A 22,500-nucleotide genomic window follows, 5' to 3' on the forward strand; every position below is an offset into this window, starting at 1 on the left:
TTTTGCCTGGAATGCAGTATTCTAGAAATCCGGAGGTATCATTCTTACATTTGTACATTTCTATTGTTTCTTTTTAGTTTTCAAAATGCTACATTTATATAGTATTCAACAGATCGTTACTCGCATTTTGTCAATGGATTGATGTAGTGGTGGATCTTTGTCGTTCATCGACGGGGATACAGTTGTGTGACCAACTGAATAACTCGCTCGTGCACGTGCATTAACGATACTTGGTTGAGTATTTCGAAGTCATGTGATCACTTAACATAAATCTCAGGCCAATTTAGTGTGACACAGCGTGTAACAAGATTTTACTATCTAAAATACTGGTGCAGTCCAACGGATGGACTTCTAAACAGTTTTCCGTCTATATAATTTCAGTTACAAAAATTGGTCGACCTGAGTCTATAGAAAATAAAATCTGCCGAAGATGCTAAGCATTAGGATCGAAAGCAACAGCTTATAATTGTGAAGCAAATTGCCTAAGCATTCTATCACACTGCTCCAGTTTTTATTAAATCTATTATAAAATTTAATATACTGCCATCACGTCACATATATCACACTACTTTAAATATATTAGTTTTGTCACTCGCATACTAAATAATATGACGATGGATTCAGTTGTTTGTTCAATGGAATAACTTGCAGCTGAGCTATGATGAATTTTATCCTTTAAAAATCTCTGACAAACTGGTTGCAACCAGGGTAAACAGGTTTTCTAACATGATAAAGCTTGTAAAATTCAGCTGTGTTTCCTTTATTTCTTTGTGTCAACTTTACTCCGAATCTGTGTCAGAAACGTTAAAGGTTCCTCTCAGCATATATGGAAATATATATGTGCATACACACAGCAACTAGGGGTAGTGTTTTCTACTATGGCTACGAGCCCAGCAAAGCCTTGTGAGTGGATTTGAAAGACAGAATCTAAAAGAAGTCCGTCGTATATATATATATATATATATATATATATAATTCACCGTCACTCTTGCCGCTAGTCACCATGATTGTCATATATATATATATATATATGCATACACACACACACACACACACGCGCGCGCGCGCACACGCGCACACACACACACACACACAACACACACACACACACACACACACACACACACACACATATATATATATAGGAGCACAGCGTCGGTTACGACGATGAGGGTCCCAGCTGATACGATCAACGGAAGAGCTTGCTCATGAGATTAACGTGCAAGTGGCTGAGCATTCCACAGACACGTGTACTCTTAACGTAGTTCGCAAGGAGATTCAGCGTGACACAAGGCTGGGCCATTTGAAATACAGGTACTACTCAGTTTTGCCAGCTGAGTGGACTGGAGCAATGTGAAATAAAGTGTCTTGCTCAAGGAACAAACGCGTCGCCGGGAATCGAACTCACAACCTTACTATCATGAGCTTCAAGGCGGTGCTCCAGCATGGCCCCAGTCTAAGTAAAAACATAAAAATATATGTATATCATATATAAAGTCGGGCATCTAAGTGAAGTGGATCGGTGCGTAATAATGCCGCCGAGAAGAAGGCACTGAAACGGCGCATGTTTTCTCCTGATGACACCCCACATAAATATATAAATATATATACATATATATAATGTGCACTCCCCTTTCACCTTCCCAACCCCTTCCACTAACGGCGTTACCCTGTTGCCTCTGTGTACAAGATGTGTGTGTGTGTGTGTATAAATATATATATATATATACACACACATTTATATACATATTTGCACAAGCATACAATACACACATACACATCTATGGAAAGTCTAATCCAGAGGGTCATATACTTCACTCTGAAATGAATGATTGATATGAATCCACTTCAGTCGTGGATATAGCATAGAGAGTGACGTAGATATAGCATTGTGATATACACAGATATGACATCGTGAATGACGTGGATATAACTTAGTAATGGCGGTCCTGTCATGCTTACTTGCCCACCATGAAGAACAGAAGACCTAAGTATTTCGTATTGTTTGTATGACTCAACGGAATATATGACTCATCACATCAATTCCCAAGCCAAATATATTTACCTTGCGAACCGCGATAAAAATATCATACAAGTGTGAAATCGGAAAATCTGTTAGATTTAGAATTAATTTAAATGGAATATTTCTCATCAACGAGTAGATAACCAGAACGCGATTAACTCCAAGCTGGGAAAGACAGCCACATGCTATTACTCCGAACGAGCGGATTGCTGGACCATAAGCCCTGCCCTATTTGAGCAGATACTTTTGCTTTCTGTGTCCCAAAATGAAAGGATTCGAATTTTGTCATCTGAAACTATTACGAAAAAGATCTTGAGTTCTATAATATAACTACCAGTAATACGCTGGTTTCAGAGTAACTGACCGTACAGTATACTTCGTTGTAAATTTATTGATTCTCACTTCTTTAAGAAAAATTATGGAATGTATCAACATGAGAACCGGAAGTACATTCGAAGGTTAAAAAAAAGTAGCAACAAAAAAGTAGGTTATCAATTCGATGTACATATATTTACATACATATGCACATACACACATGTTAACAAATCTATATGCATACACACACACACACAAACACACACACACACACACACATATATATATATATATATATATATATATATCCATACAGACACACATATGTATATATGAATGTATATATATCGTAGTACTCCGTCGATTACGACGACGAGGGTTCTAGTTGATCCGGTCAACGGAACAGCCTGCTCGTGCACTCCACAGACATGTGTAACCTTAACGTAGTTCTCGGGGAGATTCAGTGTAACACAGAGTGTGACAAGGTTGGCTCTTTGAAATACAGGGACAACAGAAACAGGAAGAAAGAGTGAGGGAAAGATTTGGTAAAAGAGTACATCAGGGTTTGCCACCATCCCCTGCCGGAGCCTCGTTGGACTTCGGGTGTTTTCGCTCAAACACATTGACAACGCCCGGTCTGGGAATGGAAACCGTGATCCTACGACCGCGAGTCCGCAACGCTAACCACTGGGCCATTGATCCTCGATATATAGGCCGAAACTGTAATGATGATTGGAAGCTTGACTGAAGAATAGAAAGCTACGAGGGTTCCGATCTGGTTTCCCTGTCCATATTTGTATCGTCCTTCTGTCCGTATGTTTTCAATGTCGTCCGTTACTAGTTTATTTTGTCTTTTTGTCTTCTCTCCTGGTGCTGTATGAATTTTTGATGTGGTTTTAAAGTCAAGTTTTGGCTGCTATTTCAAGCGTGGTGGTATCTCTTAGATATCCTAAATTATAATCTTATATATATATTTGTCATTATCAGCGCCAAGCAGTGGTTTAGCATATGCAAACTGTAGGTTAAAATATGTTTCTGATATATTTCAACTCCTAAAGGCAAATTCACTGCAGTTACCGTGAAGAAAAAATTTATTTTTATGGTAAAAGGTGCGAAAACACCTGATGTTTTTACACCTTCTTGTTTTTAGAACTTGAAGTATGTCGCAAACATATTTTAACTAACCCAAAGTTCGCATATGCATACATACATATGTATATATATATATATATATATATATATATGATCTTTTACTTGTTTCAGTCATGTGACTGGGGCCATGTGGGAGCACTGCCTTTAGTCGAGCAAATCGACCCCAGGACTTATTGTTTGTAAGCCTAGTACTTATTCTATCGGTCACTTTTGTCGAACCGCTAATTGACGGGGACGTAAACACACCACCATCAGTTGTCAAGCGATGTTGGGGGGGGGGGGTCAAACACAGACACACACACACACACACACACACATATATATACATATATACGACGAAATAATTATAATAGTCATTAATTTAAGCAGCTCTTATTAAATGTTTACGTAACGTTTGCATGCTCTTTTCAAATGTTTCCCCGCACACACTTTAAAGTTCTTTTACATATATCCAACGGTAAACATAAACACATGTATATGCAGACAAAGAAGCTGTAAAACATGCTCTAACAAACATGAACATAAATCTAAGCATGCATGCACACTATGATACATATTCTAGGTAATAGTAAATATACACAGACCTACATACACATACGAGGTGGTATCAAAAGTTCCCAGGACTATTTTTATAGCGCGCCACAAGATGACAGCACACTGTTGCATGCGCAATGAGAGGTAGTAATGACCTTCATGAGATAGTGTGCCAAGTGACATTGCTGAGTTTATTTTGAAAGCTGTGAAATTTGTCTTTGTGATGGTGGGTATGCTGAAGTCTACAATTTTGTCATAGACAGGAACATAGAGCTAACGAGAAAATTGGTGTTAAACTTGAGAAGTCTGCAGCAGAGACATTGAGCATACTTTCGCAAGCTTATGGCAACAAAGCAATGAGTCGTACGCAATGTTTCAAGTGTCATGGACGGTTTCAAAGCGGAAGAACGTTCCTGGACATTGATGAGCAATCTGGAAGACCTGCCACGAGTGTCACCCCCAGAAATGTATTGTGTATCAAGAATTCTTCTCTCAGGATCTGACAGTCAATCGAAAGTTCTACTGCAACGTGTTGAAGCGTTTGATGGAGGACATTCGGTGAAGGCGTCTGGATTTGTGGAGCATGAAGAATTGGATTCTTCACCACGACAAGAATTGGATTCTTCAAACTTGTTTCTCGCCAAAAAATAACATGGTATCGCTTCTGCACCCGCCCTATTCGGCAAATTTAGCATCTGCAGCCTTCTGTCGCTTCCCCAAGAGGAAAATGTAACCCAAACATAGTCGTTTTAACCTCGTTGTCGAGATCCAGAGTAAATCAGAAGATCCCCGACTCGCGCAAAACGTGTGTATATATGTACAAACATGCACACATACACATATGCATAATACTCACATACTTACACTCTTACACTCGTATATGTGTGCCTGCATGTATGTGGACGTGTGTGTGTGCGTATCTATATTTACAGTAGCGACCATAATATAAGGGTCAGTAAGAACAAATGTATTGAAATAGTTATAGAAAATTGTGTTGTTAATATGGTGTTTTGAATTTAGATATATCTTCTATCTATCTTTCAAGAAAATTTCAAGTGAATGGAATATATATTATGAGGAAATAAACCAGTAAGGTTCCAAATTGCAGCGGTAAAAAGTTATGGGTCACTTAGAAAAAAACTGAACTACTAACCGAGGTATGTGTTGTTTAGAAGACTGTTAATGGGCTAACAGTTACTTCTTATGAACTTACATCATTGGAACATTCATCTGTCAACATGACGGCTTCTGAGAGACGACCAGTATCCTGTGATGAAAAACAAATGATAGTGTGCCTTCAGCAAGAGGGCAAGTCGAATTCTGTGATAGCATCTACTGTAGGAAGGTCTAGAAATGTTGTGCAACGAATTGTTGCTCAGATGCTAAACCCCAAACCGGTAGAACTCGTAAAATTTCACCTAGACAGGATCGTATTATGGTCAGAATGTCACTGGTTTAAGAGTGCTGCTGAGATATCCCGCGAGTTTAGCTCTACTTCCAATGTCAAAATATCGCGCAAAACACTTTCTCAGAGGTTAGGAGGTTCTGGGTTGCTTGCTCGGGCACCTGCAACGAAACCTCTGATCTCCAAGAAGAATCAACGAGCCCATCTTCGTTTCACTCACGAACACGTCGTTTGGACAGAAGAACAGTGGTCGTAGGTTTATTTTAGCGATGAATCGAAGTTTAATGTGATTGGTTCCAATGGCGAGATGTATGTCCGAAGAAGTGGCGAAAGGTAATATCGTGCATGTGTGAAAAAGACAATGAAATATGGAGGAGTAGGAAGTGTAATGGTATGAGGAATGGTCACTGCTGCTGGTCCTGGTCTACTTATTTGTTTACAAAAGACTGTCAATGCTGAAATCTACAAGCAGATTCTTAGACGATCCTCGTCAATTCAACCTCCTCTCTTCGTGCAGGACAACTCTCCCTGTTACACTGCGAAGAGAGTCAAAGATGTTTTTGAGTGATGAAAGGGTTTATCTCATGGACTTGCCACTTCAAAGTCCCGATCTCAACCTTATAGAAAACGTTTGGAAGATTATTGGAGATGGGGCACGAACGAGAAATCCAAACAACCAAGACGAACTCTGGGAATTATTGAAAAACGAATGGAACAGTACTACTCCATCATTTTGTAAGAAATTTATTCAGTCCTGTGGTAACAAATGTCAGGAGGTCATTGATAGTAAAGGGATGTTCATAAAATATTAAAAGTAAGGGTTTCTTTTTTGTCCTTGTTCCATATTTAATTGTTTTTCTAAGTGACCCTTAACTTTTAGCCGTTGCATTTTGGAAGATTGTTTGTTTATTTCCTCATAACTTACGAAATATTTATTCCATTAACTTGAAAATTTCATGAAAGATAGATATTAGATATATCTAAGTATTTGTAAAATATCTAGTTTCAATATTTTGTTAATCTTCTATAATAAATATTTCAATACACTTGTTCTTGCTGACACTTATATTATGGCTGTTAATATACATACATATATGATAGCATAATTTGATTCATTTATATAAGTGTACTTGCATGCATACATACTCAAATACACAAATATATGCTCACATATATAGAGATACATACACACATGCGCACATACATGCTAATACACATAAATATGCTATACTCATGTACGAATAAACAAGTTTATATGGTTATTATTTTTATCTATTGTTCAAAAGGGAACACAGTGTCCGTGTTCTTTTAGACTGGTGAGTGGATAGTTGGGTGGGAAAGCAGAAGACCTGGGTCCACTAAAGCACCCAAGGTACTAGGTGATGCTGTTAAAACAGTTTGTCTTTCAAGTAAAACAAAGCAGGATATGAGCTCAGAACGCAAAGAGCTGAAACAAATATTCTGAAAACCTTCCACTCCAAAATTCGTAGAATTTCGCCCACTGGATTACTGTATTCTAATATTTTCGATACAATGAACAGTGAAGTTGAATTTTGCAGGACTGGAATTTAGACGGCAGAGAGTCAGATCAATGGTACGAGGTTTTCTACGTGATGGTCTAGCGACTGGGCCAATTCCGAGTTTCTTTTTATCATTTTTTTACCTTTTTACTTCACTCTCCCTTCTACCCAATCTGTATCTCAACTTCCTCTCATGCAAACACCAACATGCAACACACACACACACACACACACACACAAGCAAATACACACATTCATACTCGCGCGTCCACAGAAGTATACGCATTCTCATACACAGACATGCATACTATACGTACAAATACATGCACATACGCATACCTATGCATACAGATACGCTCATTCACACACACACACACATGCACACGCACATGCACACACACACACACACACACAACACACACACACACACACAAGCAAATACACACATTCATACTCGCGCGTCCACAGAAGTATACGCATTCTCATACACAGACATGCATACTATACGTACAAATACATGCACATACGCATACCTATGCATACAGATACGCTCATTCACACACACACATGCACACGCACATGCACACACACACACACACACACACACACACACGGAACACACATATATATCCGCTCAAACACGGTTATATACACAAATGTTTTCCTATTCTCGTATACAGACGCCACGCAAAAGCCTCGCCTATATTTGTTTTACCATTTCTATCTTTCGTCTGCCCGTCTGTCTGACTGTCTGTGACTCTGTCTGCCTGTGTGTCTAACCTGTCTGTCTGTTTGTGTGTCAGTCTCTGTCTGTATGTCTCACTCTCTCAAACACGAGCATGAATACGTCCATCATTATGACTTATACAAACAAGCTATCTGTCTTAAATCTCTTCTCTTTCTCTGTCTTTAGCCCATGTTTACAGATAAGAAATATTAACAAACAAGCACAAACACACACACACACACACATACACACACACACACACACACACATACACGCACACACAGATACACACGCGCACACATGCACGCTCTCACACTTAAGTCACATATATGTACACGTTCGCACATAACTTTTATCTTTTCGACTGATCAACATACAAATCCTATTACTTTCGTCGTCGCACACAAATACTATAAACACACAAACACAGATGCACATACATACATGCACACACGTATGATACATATACATACATTCACACACACACATATAAATGTATATATACATATGCATATATATATATATATTTATATATTTGTGCGTATATATATATATATATATACATACATATATATATATATATTAAAATGAAACATATATACTATATATACTATATATACTATATATACTATATATACTATATACAATAGACATATAAACACTCCATAAATTAAAACATCATCCACACGTATAAACACACACACATATATATACACACAGATATATATATAACTACACGCACATACACATGCACACACACACACAGACACACACACACATATATATATATATATATATATACAAAAACATACGTATACATACACACACACATACACACCTATATATATATATATACATATACATATATATATGCACACATATGCCACCTCATTATCCCCACTGGACAAACTCCAGTGCGCACATAAAACTCTTGAACATATTCACACCCATCCATACACACAAATGCGCATACACATACATACATGCATACACACAAATACGCACATACACACATACGTACATGCATATACATACACACAAATACACATGAACACATACATGCCTACATGCATGCATGCATACATACATACATATATACATACATACTCACAAATACGCATACATAATTGCACACATGCATACACACAAATACGCACATACTCACATATGCACACATATACACACAAACATGCATGCACACATACATACATGCACACATATATATATACACAAATATTCATGCAAGCACGCACATATGCACATAAGCACATATATATACAAACAAAAACGCATGCATACACATATGCAGTTGTACATGCATACACACAAATACGCGTACATACATGCGCACATTCATACACACATACGCACATACACACGCATACATACAAATACGTCTACGCCCATACACAGATACACATACATATACACAAATATTCATAAACACGCACATAGGCAACATATACGCATACATATACAGTATCTCACCGTCCAGGTTGTTCACAACCTCTTTATCTTCAGAGGAAAAGTGGAAATAGGTGTGTGATATGGAGGGAGAGATAAAAAGACTGAGAAAGAAAAGAAAAAGAGGAAGAAAGAGAACGATAGGGAGAGAAAGAAAGAAAAGAAACAAGCAAAGATTACGTCTTTGTCGCCATTGGACTCGATCTTTTTGATTCACACACACACATGCACACATTGACAAATACATGCACATACACATAATCATATACAGACATACACACACACGAATTTTAACTATAGAGAAAGACTTACGTGACATAGCCTCCATAGGTGATAGAATTAAAAATTTACCAACCTGAAAGATTCTTTTTCTTCTCCCTCCTCCGACTTCCCTGCTTGTCGATGCTGTTGTTTTTGTTGTTGCTGTTGTTCTCCATCTTATTGTTCTTTGCTTTTACTTTTTCTCCTCTCGTTCTCCTCTTCTTTCTCCTTACTCTTCTTGATAAATACTCCAAACCATTCAAAACCAAATCAAAAAATGAAGTCGAAGTATCTTCTAAATAAATAAATGAATAAATAAATAAATAAATAAATCCATGTGGAATATAACAAGAAGCAGGAATTATTAATAGAGTTATTTGATCTTCGACCAGAATGGTTCACTCTAAATTCATGTTTATGGAATATGTGTTTTAGAAATACGTATATTTATTAGTAATATATTTCGCATCCATAGTATTAAGTATGACAATTTTCATCATACAAAACTTGCAATCCTTTTCATAAGTTTTTGATGCTTTTCATTCTTTCACTATTGTACGACAAATAATTACTGATGAAAAAAGATTCGCTCCTTCGTATAGTGACGATGTTTAAACTGACGGTGAGAAGAATTTAAGCTGCTGGTAACGAAAATGAGATAGACGACAACACAGTCAAGATGGTAGATAAAAAAAAAAAATGAGGCTGATAATAGTTTCGTTCCTTGATATAGTGACGATATTTAAATTGACGTCGAGAAAATTTAAGTTGACGACGAAAATGAGATAGATGACAGCACAATCGAGATGGCTGATAAGGGATTTGAGAGGAAACATTTTCCAAAGTATTGTTTTTCTGAAACGGTAGGAAAGGCAATTCAGAAACACTTGGCTGCTATATACAATTCAAGCGAATGCATAAGGGCTTCCTTGTTGGTTTGTTTGATAGTTGAGAATTTCGCAACATCACAATATAGTCTTTGGTTCTTTCCAAGGCTTTATTACGAAATTACTCTTGTGAAGCTACGGAATCCAACATTTATCAACCCAGGGATAAAAATAATAAGAATGTCTTCCAAAAAGGGGATTCGATGTCAAAAAAAATGTTCGACACCAAACAAGACGTCTTATTTACTCTTAAAATGGTTTTTTGCTCTCATCAAAGTTGAGAATTCTCATTAGACAATGGGATTCCTGGCAATCAGCAACACAAATAATATGAATAAATAAAAAGATGTTGTGGGATTTTAACATTCAAACTGACAGAGTAATAGGAGCTAGAAGGCCTGATTTAGTAGTAGTAGATAAAAAGAAAAGAAAGTGCCAGATAGTTGACTTTACGGTCCCAAATGAGGAAAATTCAATATGAGAGGTAGTGTAAAAATAGCAAAATACCGGGACCTATCCATTGAATTACACAGACTATGGAAAGTGCGGGTAAAATATATTCCGGTAGTTATAGGTGCATTGGGAACTATCTCTAAAGATGTGAACAGATGGATAGAGGAAATAAGCATAAAACCCAGTTTAGTACAAATCCCGAAAACAGTATTAATGGGGAGAGCAAGGATACTTAGGAGGGTTCTTGCAAAGATTTGTAAGTTACATGCTACATCCGTGTGTTATTTGATACTAACGCACGGACGTAGCGGGGGAACTTACAAAGATTTCTTATATCAGTTATGTGAATATCCTCTACTAATCAAAACCCATTCAAAATATATACTAATTTGAGCTATCAACTTCCTATAAAAATAGGGCAAGCTTTACACGCTTGTCAGAAGCAAAACAGCTACGACATAAGCCACGTCTTTCTATTTTAAATATTTCAAAATCAGCGTAAACTGTGAAACCAGTTAATTCTTCAAAATGAAAAAAAAAATTTAACTATTCTCAGTGTATTTTCAACTTTTATTCTCCCTATATTTCTACCGGTGTGGAATAAAACAACTATGTTATTTATATATATATGGAGAGAGAGAGAGAGAGAGAGAGAGAGAGAGAGAGTAAAGTCTATTTCCAACTTAAAGCGGCAGTCCTGATTGAGGCGGTGTTACTACCTTTTATAACCCCAGGAAAATATCTTTTCCAGCTGGCTAGACATGGCAGCACTCGGTCTCATACCAGTATCATTCGTGCGCACCAGTATCATTCGTGATCTATTTTTTGCAGATGATGCGGCACTTGTAGCGACTTTCTTAGAGGAAGCTCAGGAGCTTCTAGATCGGTTTTCTGCTACCTTTGATTTGACCACCAGCATAAAGAAGACGGAGTTAATCCACCAATCTTGCCCTATACCTCACCAAATTCGATGAGTCAAACAGAGGCCACCGGTTCACAATTTTCCTTACACTCCTATACAGGTTGATGGAAAAAACCTAAATTATGTGAAGTAATTTACATATCTTGGTAGTGAAGTGAATTCGAGCACTTCCCTTGATGATGAAATGGTCAATCGTCTTGCAAAGGCAACCAACGCATTTGGCAAACTCTGTCATCGCCTATGGAATGAAAGGGGCATCAAACTTGACACCAAAGTACAGTTCTATAAAGCTACCATTCTTACTATTCTCTTGTATGGCTCAGAATTGTAGATGCCATATAGATGACACATTAACCAACTAGACATCTTCCACGAAGACTGTCTGAGGACAATCTGCAGTTATTCACAAAAAGACAGAGATTCTAGTGCCGAATTGTTTAGCAAGAGTAAGATTGGTGGAATCAAGAGCTTCCTTATGCAACCACAATGGCGCTGGTCCGGCCATGTTGACAGAATGAGTGACGAAAGAATACTCAAAGTCCTCATGTACAGCCAGCCTAAGAGTGGGAACAGGAATATTGGTCGACCAGATATAAGGACAAGCTGAAGAGTAACCTCATAGAAATGAAGATAGCTCACAACACCTTTGAGCAAACAGCCTTGGGGCGAATAAAATGGAGATTGTTGTGTCAAAATAGTATTAGAAACTTAGTTGCAACCAGCATTAACAGGCTTCAGGATGCAAGGCAAAGGAGAAAAGCAGCTGTAAATATACCACCAACACTGACAGGTAATCATCATATTTGCAGGATATGTGGGTTTTTTGCAAATCATTGGCGGGACTTAAATGTCACATTCGACATAAGCATTATGACTGACAAAGAAAGAGTACTTTGTCGGAGCCTCATACATCGAAACCGATGGGGGAATCTATCATATAGATGTAGTTAAATAGACAGATATATAAGAATGTATATATATATATATATATGCACATGTATATATATATATATATTATATATATATATATATATATATATACATACATACATATATGTATGTATGTATATATATGTATGCATGTATATTTACTTAAAAGTATTTAATTTATTATTAATGGTGTTTTCGTTAAATACATCCATTATATATATATGTATATATATGCGTATATATATATATATATATATATATATATATATATAATATATATATATATATATATGTATATCATTATGATTTATTATTGATGATGTTTTCGTCAAATACTATACATAAATACATAATACATGCAACCATGCACACACACACGTATATGTATTGCTGTATGTATGTATGTGTGTATGTATCTGCGTCTGCATGTATGCACGTATGCATGCATGCATATATGTATGAATACACACACACAACTCACGCATATAAACACACCCACACACACACACGTGTGTGTATGTGTGTGTACAAACACATACATACAAACGTATGTATATTTGATTGTGTATGTATATATTGAACGAAAACACCAAAAATAATTTCTCGCTTTATTCCCGACAGACACAAACATACACACACGTGCGCTCGCACACACACGCACACTCACGCACACACACACACACACACACACACACACACACACTCACATACATACACACACTCATACACTCGCGCATACACGAATAAATATCAACCTTTTCCACCATCTTTAAATAAACGAAAAAATGCACACGCTAATGTTAATGAGACGCCGCTCCTGGAAACTTCACTACAGCTGTTGTTACTTGATGTAATGATGATATCAGTGTGGTGGTAGATGCGGTAGTACTGTTAGTAGAGGTGGTGGTGGTGGTGGTGATGAATGCGGTAGTGGTTGTGCTGGTGATGCTATTTGTAGTGCTGGCTGGAGTAATAGTAACGGTGCTGGCATTGTTGGCAGTGATGGTCATGGTGATGGTGGTGGTAGTATTGATGAAGGGATGATGATGATGATGATGATACGCAGTAACAAAAGTATAAATTATAGTGGTAGTCAATTCAAAATATTCCCTCATAACATTCACTGAATTTCTCTTCATTATTTCATCTTCCATTCTTCTTTCTATTGAAACTTTCTTTCGTCTGCTTTCTGTTTTCATTAATCTGCTTTTAAAATTTTCCTTTTCGATTTCGTTTGTTTTTTGGTAGAAGTGGAGGACAAGAAACAATTTTTGTGTTCCCTTCATTCAATCCCTTCATTCGAGATCTTATCTTTCATTGTTGCAGTTGTTCATTTCGTCGTTTTTATCCTTACCTATTCATTCTTTACGAACACGTTTCCCTCGTTTTCTTATTTTCCTATCAAATCTTCAACTCTTTCCCCGTTACCTGTTTACCCTTATGTTTCCTTTCAGTCATATAATTTCTTCAACAAAATGAAAGTCGCTAAAGAAAGATAAATGTCATATTAACTGAAATAAATTCACGCGTCTACTTCACGCATAATTTAAACAGGATTTTGTACTAAACATGGGTAAACGGAGCCAAGACAAAAATTCACGAATTATTCTCGGGAAATAATCAAAGATTGTTATTTGTTCCGAGTACAGCAAGATCTGGGACGATTATTTGCATATTATTCTTAGCACGTCTAAGCAGGTTCGGATACGAAATATGCTAATTGCTGTAGTGTAAGTCATAGGAGAATAACTTCTGGCGTACGGAATTCTTGGACACCGGTTTCAATATGTCACATCACCTAGAATTATCCGGAACTCCGAGCCTAAACGAAGCTACTGGTTTTGCTTATATTTACAGCGAACAAATTGGTTGTTGACCAATGATTATATCTGCCAACTGATAAAATGTCGTTAATAACACCACGTATCGCGAGATCTAGAATGATTATTCGCATATTTATTGATGTTAGGAATTACTTTATATTAAATAAAATTAATGAAAATGATGTAAAATATAGTTCTGAGGGTGATAATATTAATACGTACGAGATCCAATGGTCCTTCATATAGCACACGACCTCTAAAAGAATTTTTCCAGATGGGATGCGGGTAAAGTCGACCTCGGCGGAATTTGAACTCAAAACGTAAACTCGGGCGAAACACCGCTAAGCATGTTGCCCGGCGTACTAACAATTCTGTCAGCTCGCTGCCTTTGTAATAATGCTAATAATAATAATAATAACAACAACAACAACAACACAACAACAATAATAATAATAATAATAATAATAATAATAATAATGATGATGATGATGATGATGATGATGATGATGATGATGATGATGATGATGATGATGATGTTGATGATGATGATGATGATTTCAAATTTTTGATCCAAGGGTAGCTTACGGAAGAGGATTAAGTCGATGTTTCATTGATACTTAATTTATCGATCCCGAAAGGATGAAAGGTAAAGTCGACCTCAGTGGAATTTGAAATCTGAATGTAGCTTCGGGCGAAATACCGCTAAGCATTCCGTCCAGCGTGCTAACAATTCTGCCAGCTCGCTGCCTTTGTAATAATAATAATAATAATAATAATAATAATAATAATAATAATAATAATAATGATAATAATAATAATAATAATAATAGTGACAATAAGAATAATAATCCTTTCTACTAAAGGCACAATGCCTGAAATTTAGGGGGAGAGTACAAGTCTATTAAATCGAAAGAATGAAAGGCAAAGTTGAACTCAGTGGAATTTAAACTCAGAACGTAAAGATGGACGAAATACCGCTAAGCATTTTACCCGGCGTGCTTATTATTCTGCCAGCTCACCGCCTTTGTAACAACAACAATAATAATAATTTCTTTTATTAGACACACGGGTTCAAATGAGAGTGACAGTAGCAAGTATGGGTTGTATTAGAACAGTTAGCTTGAAAAAGAAGTAAACATAAACAACAAAACAAACTCTACGAAGGACTACAAGAATAATCATGGAAATATAGTACTGTTCCCACCGCTGTCATAAATACCCTTAATAGCAATAACAGTAATAATGAACACAATTGTAAAAGCGGAGGTGGGGTTCCCTCGGGGAAACAGACATAGCAAAACCAACAACAATTACAAGATCAACAACTAACAGCAATAACTGCTAAAGTAAAAATATAAAATGCAATAACGTCTGAGGCAATATAAACAAGATAAACAACTGAAGAGAGAGCCTCTTGATGGTTAGAAATAACAGCCAATGTCACCACCTTAAATTATACTAGGTCGTCTTAAAAATAAAATTAAAAAGGTATTAGATTAAGCGGTCCAGAACAGATGTGCCTGAAATATAGAACACGTGGTATAGATAAACAAATATTTTTATTTTCAAACGCAGGATAATGCTTATAATATAGCATGAACAGGATAAACTATCCATATTTTGCAGAGGAATCTGTCGGTAGCCAGTCATGAGACTCGAACTCACATGTAATTACGCGTCAAGTGCTTTACTGTTAAGCTAAACTGCCCGAACGACAAATCATTCTGTAAATTTAGGACTTATAAATCTAGCTAGGTTTATAAGACTCTATCGCACGTTAAATTCAACTTACGTTGAAACTCAACAAAGTTTGCTTTAGAAGCGTTGTGATGTATTGAAAGATACAGATAAGAAAATGATCTTATTCTCAAACGCAGGATAATGCCAATGATATACCCTAAATTTGCAGAAGAATTTATCGTTCTGGCAGTTTAGCTTAATGGTAAAGCACAGGGATGTGAGTTCGAGTCTCATGGCTGATCGCCGACAGATTTTTCTGCAAAGTATGGTTAGTTTATCCTGTTCGTGCTATATTATTAACATTATCTCAACGTTTTATTTGTTGACTTTCGACGTAAGTTGAATTTAATATGGAAGAGGTGGTTTGAGTCGTAGGTTTGCTCACTTAGAAATCATCTCGGTTACACAACATCAACAAAAAAAAGATCTGGCAATGACAACCTTTTTTCGAGGAGCAAGCCGCCTGAAATATGGTTCATCATTTCTCTCAAATCACATAATACTGAATTAAAAATTCGGCCCTCGACCCTGAATGTGATATATCTGATTAAAAGGGCGAAGTGATCCCAGTTGTAACATCATTGAGCTTTGCTCTGCTCAGTTAAGGATGACCTAGGGCTAAATAGCGACATCAACAACTACATAGCAGTACAGTATTAGGAGCATCAGCTGCAATATCATGACGTTGTGAGTGGATGTTTGACGTGCGAGAAATAGCAATCGATTCTTACTCCAATCACACACTGCCATCTTAAAAAGAAACACACATGTAATTCTTGTTACATTCCATATCAAAAACAACAGGACTCTTACATCTGGATTTTCTTTGCGTATTAGTCAGCTCTATCAGGATTGATATAGGAAAACAGTTGGAAAAGCAAGAACAACAATAATCTAGTCTTAAACTTCTGATTGTCACGGCAGGAATACATTTTAATACAGGCCTGTCCTATCGGGACTGGCCTGAAGCTAAACAACAGCAGCTGCAACAACAGTAGCAGGTTTTCTTAAAACATCATCCCCCCATGAAATTATAGGGGCTAAATTGACCTCAGTTATGACTGGTACATGTATTATCAACACTGAAGACGCGAAAGGCAAATTCTACCCCTATCGGGATCTGAACTCTCAGCCTAGTGAGACGGAAGTTGACGCTTCCGTTTCTCAAAAAGCAACGTATTCACAATAGAAACAATAACGGTTTTATTGTTTTTAACCACAACGCAAACAATTATGAGGAGAGTGAAATAGTCACTTGCATCGACCCCAGTACGTAACTGGTACTTTATTTTATCGACCTCGAAAGGATGAAAGGCAATGTCCATCACGGCAGAATTTGGACTCACTACACAAAAAGTAGGAAGACATGTCGCTGAGCATTTTGTCCGAATCTCTAACGATTCTGCCAGCTTACTGCGTTAACAACAACAAGCGTTTCACATTTTGGAACAAGGCTAGTAATTTCGGGGTAAAGACTAAGTCGATTACGTCAACCCGAGTGCTCATCTGGTACTTAGTTAATCGGCCAAGAAAGGATGAAAGGCAAAATCGACCTCGGCGGAACTTGAACTGACAGCGTAAAGACGGGTGAAATGCCGCTGAGCATTTTCCTCGGCGTGGTAACAAATGAGCCAGCTCGTCTCCGTGAAGATGATAATGATGATGACGATGATGATAGTAATGATGGCGATAATGACGAAGACAACAACAACAACAATAATATTAATAATAATAATAATCCTTTCTACTAAAGGCACATGGCCTGTAAATTGGGAGGGAGGAGACTGGCCGATTACATCGACCCCAATACCTAACTGGTACTTAATTTATCGACCCCGAAAGGATGAAAGGCAAAGTCGACCTCGGCGAAATTTGAACTCAAACCATAAAGACAGACGAAGTACCGCTAAGCATTCAGCTCGGCGTGCTAACGATTTTGTCACTTCGTCTCTTTGATGATGATGATGCTGATGATGATGATGATGATAATAATAATAATAATAATAATAATAATAATAATAATATAATAATAATAATAATAATAATAATAATAATAATAACAGCAACGGCAATATTAGAAGCAGCAGCAACAGCAACAACATCATTAACCTCATCCAATATATACAGAACAAAAGAAGCACTAACGAAAACTCCAAGAAAAACAATAAAACAAATAAACGAGTAACAACAAAGACAGCAGCGGCATCAGCAGCAGCATCGCCACCAATAACAACAACCGCAAGCAATGACTACAACTACAAGAACGACAGCAAAAACAACAGCTCCATCAGCTGCTCAAAAACAAAACTAGACAACATTTCCTGCAAAGGCTGTCCCACCACAAACACAGCCGCCACCACCATCACCACCGCCACTGGCAACAAGAACAGTAACAACAAAAATAAGAGTAGTAAGAACAATAAAAAACAACAACAACAGCAGCAGCAGCAGCAGCAACAAAAACAACAACAAAAACGCCATCGATAAGAACAACAGGATATTAGAAGCAAAATAAGTAGATTGGTGAAATAATACTTCTTTGGAACAAGGTAATGCAAGAACTACTGCGGACAAAAACAATGTGTGTGTGGTGTGAGTGTGTGTATATACATATATATATATATATATACATACACACATATATATATATGTACATATAACACACATATATATATATATATGTGTGTGTATATGTATACTTGTATGCATATATATAATGTATATATATACACATACTGCGACTATGTGTATATATATATATATTTATATATGAGATTATAAAAACATTACGCTCATATATACATGCACGCTTCTCCCTTACTCCAAGAGCGTAAAGACAGGAACAGACGTACGAAAAAAACTAAGCGAACAATACAAAACAAACCTATACATACGAACATATCATAGATATACACACACGTGTATATATATATATATATATATATTATATATATATATATGCACACAGATACATACATATATATATGTATGCATGGGTGTATGTATAATATATATGTATATATACACTCACACTCATACAATAATGTTGCTATGTATGCGCGTATGTACATATATATATATATATATATATATATATATATATATATATACGTGTATATATTTAGTAATATAGCTTCTTTTATTTTCCAGTGTACGTATGTGGTTGTGTGTGAGTGAATAAACTTACACAAACATACACTTCACTAGGAAACATCTAGAATATATCCAAGAAAAAAAAAAGACGGCAAAAACGTAACAAAATGATGCATAGCGGGAAAGAAATTCGTGATATCCGCTAAAAAAATCAAACAATAAATTTTGTGATTCGTTGGAAACATAGCCGACAGGAATAAAATTATATTTCTTTCGTATTGGCATAAGACAAATTTATCAAAGCGTGATTTGGGGTATAATAATCACAGAACTCTCCAACATATTACTGGTTGGTTCTTTATAAAATTCCTTCGTTCCTTAGGACTTCAAATCCTGATTGTGTACCGTGGGGACAGACGGCGTGTCTTGTGGGTATTTTCAGCCTGGAGGGGCCACAACTGAATATTGCTGATTTCTTCCAGAGAGGAAAACGCCTTGGTACTTTATTAAACTTCGAAAGACGAAAAGCAAGATGGACCTCGGCGGGGTTTGAATACAGTGTACAGAGAACTGGGAGTATTACTGCAATGTATTTAAGCCAGCTCGCTTCCTTCGGATTATTAATCACACATCTAGGGCGCGAGCAGACAAAATCGTTAGCACGCTGGACAAAATGCTTAGAGGCATCTCCTTCGTCTTTCTGAGATCAAATCATGCCGAGATAGACTTTGCTTTCCATTCTTTCGGGGTCGATAAAGTAAGTACTAATCGTGCACTGGATGTTATCAATTTCCCCACTCCCATGAAATTGTTGTCCTTGCGCCAAAATTTGAAACCGTTTATAATCACATATCTAAGGCGGTGAGCTGGCAGAATTGTTTTAGCGCATGGAACAAAATATTAAACGATATTTCTTCCGACTCTTAAGGTTCTGAGTTAAAATTTCCCTGAAGCCATATTTGCCTTTTTATCCTTTAGGGGGTCGACAAAATAAGCATCCATTAAACACTGGAGTCGATATGATCGTCTTGGACTCGCGCTTAAAATTACTGGACTTGTCCCCCAAAATTTGGAGCCATTATTAATCTCGTATCCAGAACTGAAGTTAATGGTCTCCTCTAAATCATATCTTTATTAACAACATTAGTAGCAATACCAACGTTAAATCATCTAACGTATTTAGAAACATTTAATAACTGGTATTTGTTCTAACGTTCACATAAGTACAGAACTCAAACTTAATTCCGGCGGATAACAACTGAAGGACAGACGGTCGTGAAGTAATACTTTTTCTACCGATCTTGTAAATTCTTTCAGTTTTACTCATGACGTTCGTAGACAATGGAATCGATCACAATTTACTACCGAAATCGACACCGGTTGAAATTGACACCGGTTGAAATTGACACCGATTGGAAGTGAATATATAAGAACCAGTTATTGAACACGACACAGAAAGACATTTGATATAAAGTTTCTCAATTGCAACCATTTTTCTCTCAATAGTAAAAAAAATATCGTTATTTCATTTCGAAAGGCGCAGCACTATTTTCTTTCTGTACAGAGAGATTGTGTTTAATTTATTGTGACACCCTGCAGTCGTTGGAGACTATAGTGTCACCAACCTGTGTTCAGAGTAGGGCGGTGCTTGAGATTTTGTCCAAGGAAGGGGAGTTCTTAGTTCACTGTGGCGTTCTTTGTTGTTCAATAATAGAATAAAATGGTACCATTGTTAGGGCAGAAGATTTATTCCACAGCGATGCTGGCTTTGGAATTCTCTCTACAGCAATCAATTCTTCTACAAATAACATCCTGATATCTTAAAACAAGTGTTCTAGTCGTTAGGGTACTGCACTCACGATCGCAAGAACGTGGTTTCGTTTCCCGGATCAGGCAGTGCGTTGTGTTTTTGAAAGAAAAATACAAAGCTCCAGTCCACTTATCAGTATATAAGTAAACCTGCAACGGACTAGCGTCCTTTCTAGAGGGAATATTGCGATCTTAGTCACTTATACGCTATGGAAACCGGATATCTGTTGTTAGGATTCCTAGGTCTCCAAACAGTACTTATTTTATCTTAAATCAACAATGCAAGGACACATTGGATAATGTATTCCTAAATACACCAACTCTAAAAGAGCAACGATAGAATCTTGGATGCAACGTGTTTTGATCGTTGGGGATCTGCGGTATCAGGAACAATCTAGGGTTCAACAAGTAGTTCAATAATTACAACAACATCTATATTTAGGTGTATATGTAAGCAGTGCAAGTTTCAATTCCAAAGTCCTTGTCTCTGTGGGTGGTGGTGGTGAAACTCTGCAACCCAAACCCTGCAGCCCTAGCCCTGCAGCCCTAGCCCTGCAGCCCTGGCCCTGCAACCCTAGTCCTGAAGCTCTATGATCAAAAGTATTCCAGCCATGACCATGCCCTCTTCTTATGCGTAGGGAATTCATACGGCATTATCCAGTATGTCCTCTTTTAAGACGCCAAGCTATGATTAGAGGGAGATTTAGCTGTTATTTCTTCCTAGTCAAAAGACGATGTAGAAGCTCCCTCAAAAATTTTTTATATCTACTTTATAATTCGATAAATTTAATCCCTGTTTAAGTTGACTCTTTCTTATATTATTACCCGTTTTAATTTTTTTTTGTTTAGTTTGAAACGATATGGTTAAGTCTATTAAAGTTTCAAGTCATGATGTGCCTCGTCATTAGAATGAATTATTGCCTATGGCGTGTTGGTACCTCGTCTTCTAGTAAGCCGGAAAAGCTATTGGAATATTGTTGTAACAGATAAAGTCATCACCAAATTTAAGATGTAAGTCCAAAACTTGTTAACGTTCATTATCTAATAATTACTATGACTGTATGTATTAGTACTTAGTTCGTACTTTGCTGTTAATAAAGATTATTTCGTTAATATTCTAGTTTAATTTTGCACAACTGTATGTAGAATGGTAATGTTTTCAAAGAATGTTTATTTTGCTGATTATATTTAATCCAGGTATTGTATTAAAGTGAGTGCATAACGTCTCGTTCTGGTAAACATCATGGCTGCAACTAATACAACACACACAGACACACACACACAAACACACACGCACGCACGCATACGCGCACGCGCACACACAAACATACAGACACACACACACTGCTTGACAAAATCTTAAGACCTGTGAAAAAACTGCCGAGATGAACTCCTTGCAGACCAATATATTCGACTATTTTTCATTATAGATTCGTAAGTTG

General features: G+C 36.9%; 1 long non-coding RNA gene across 1 annotated transcript in view; it reads right to left on the reverse strand.

Annotated features, from left to right (window-relative positions):
* LOC118762339 overlaps positions 1-22,500 on the reverse strand; it is a 34,834-nt gene that overhangs the window by 277 nt on the left and 12,057 nt on the right. The window contains exon 2 of the long non-coding RNA XR_004998087.1: positions 9,496-9,696. This is a non-coding gene — a long non-coding RNA (uncharacterized LOC118762339). The remainder of the gene's footprint in view (positions 1-9,495; positions 9,697-22,500) is intronic.

The sequence above is a fragment of the Octopus sinensis genome, linkage group LG2, assembly GCF_006345805.1.
Source record: "Octopus sinensis linkage group LG2, ASM634580v1, whole genome shotgun sequence".
NCBI lineage: Eukaryota > Metazoa > Mollusca > Cephalopoda > Octopoda > Octopodidae > Octopus > Octopus sinensis.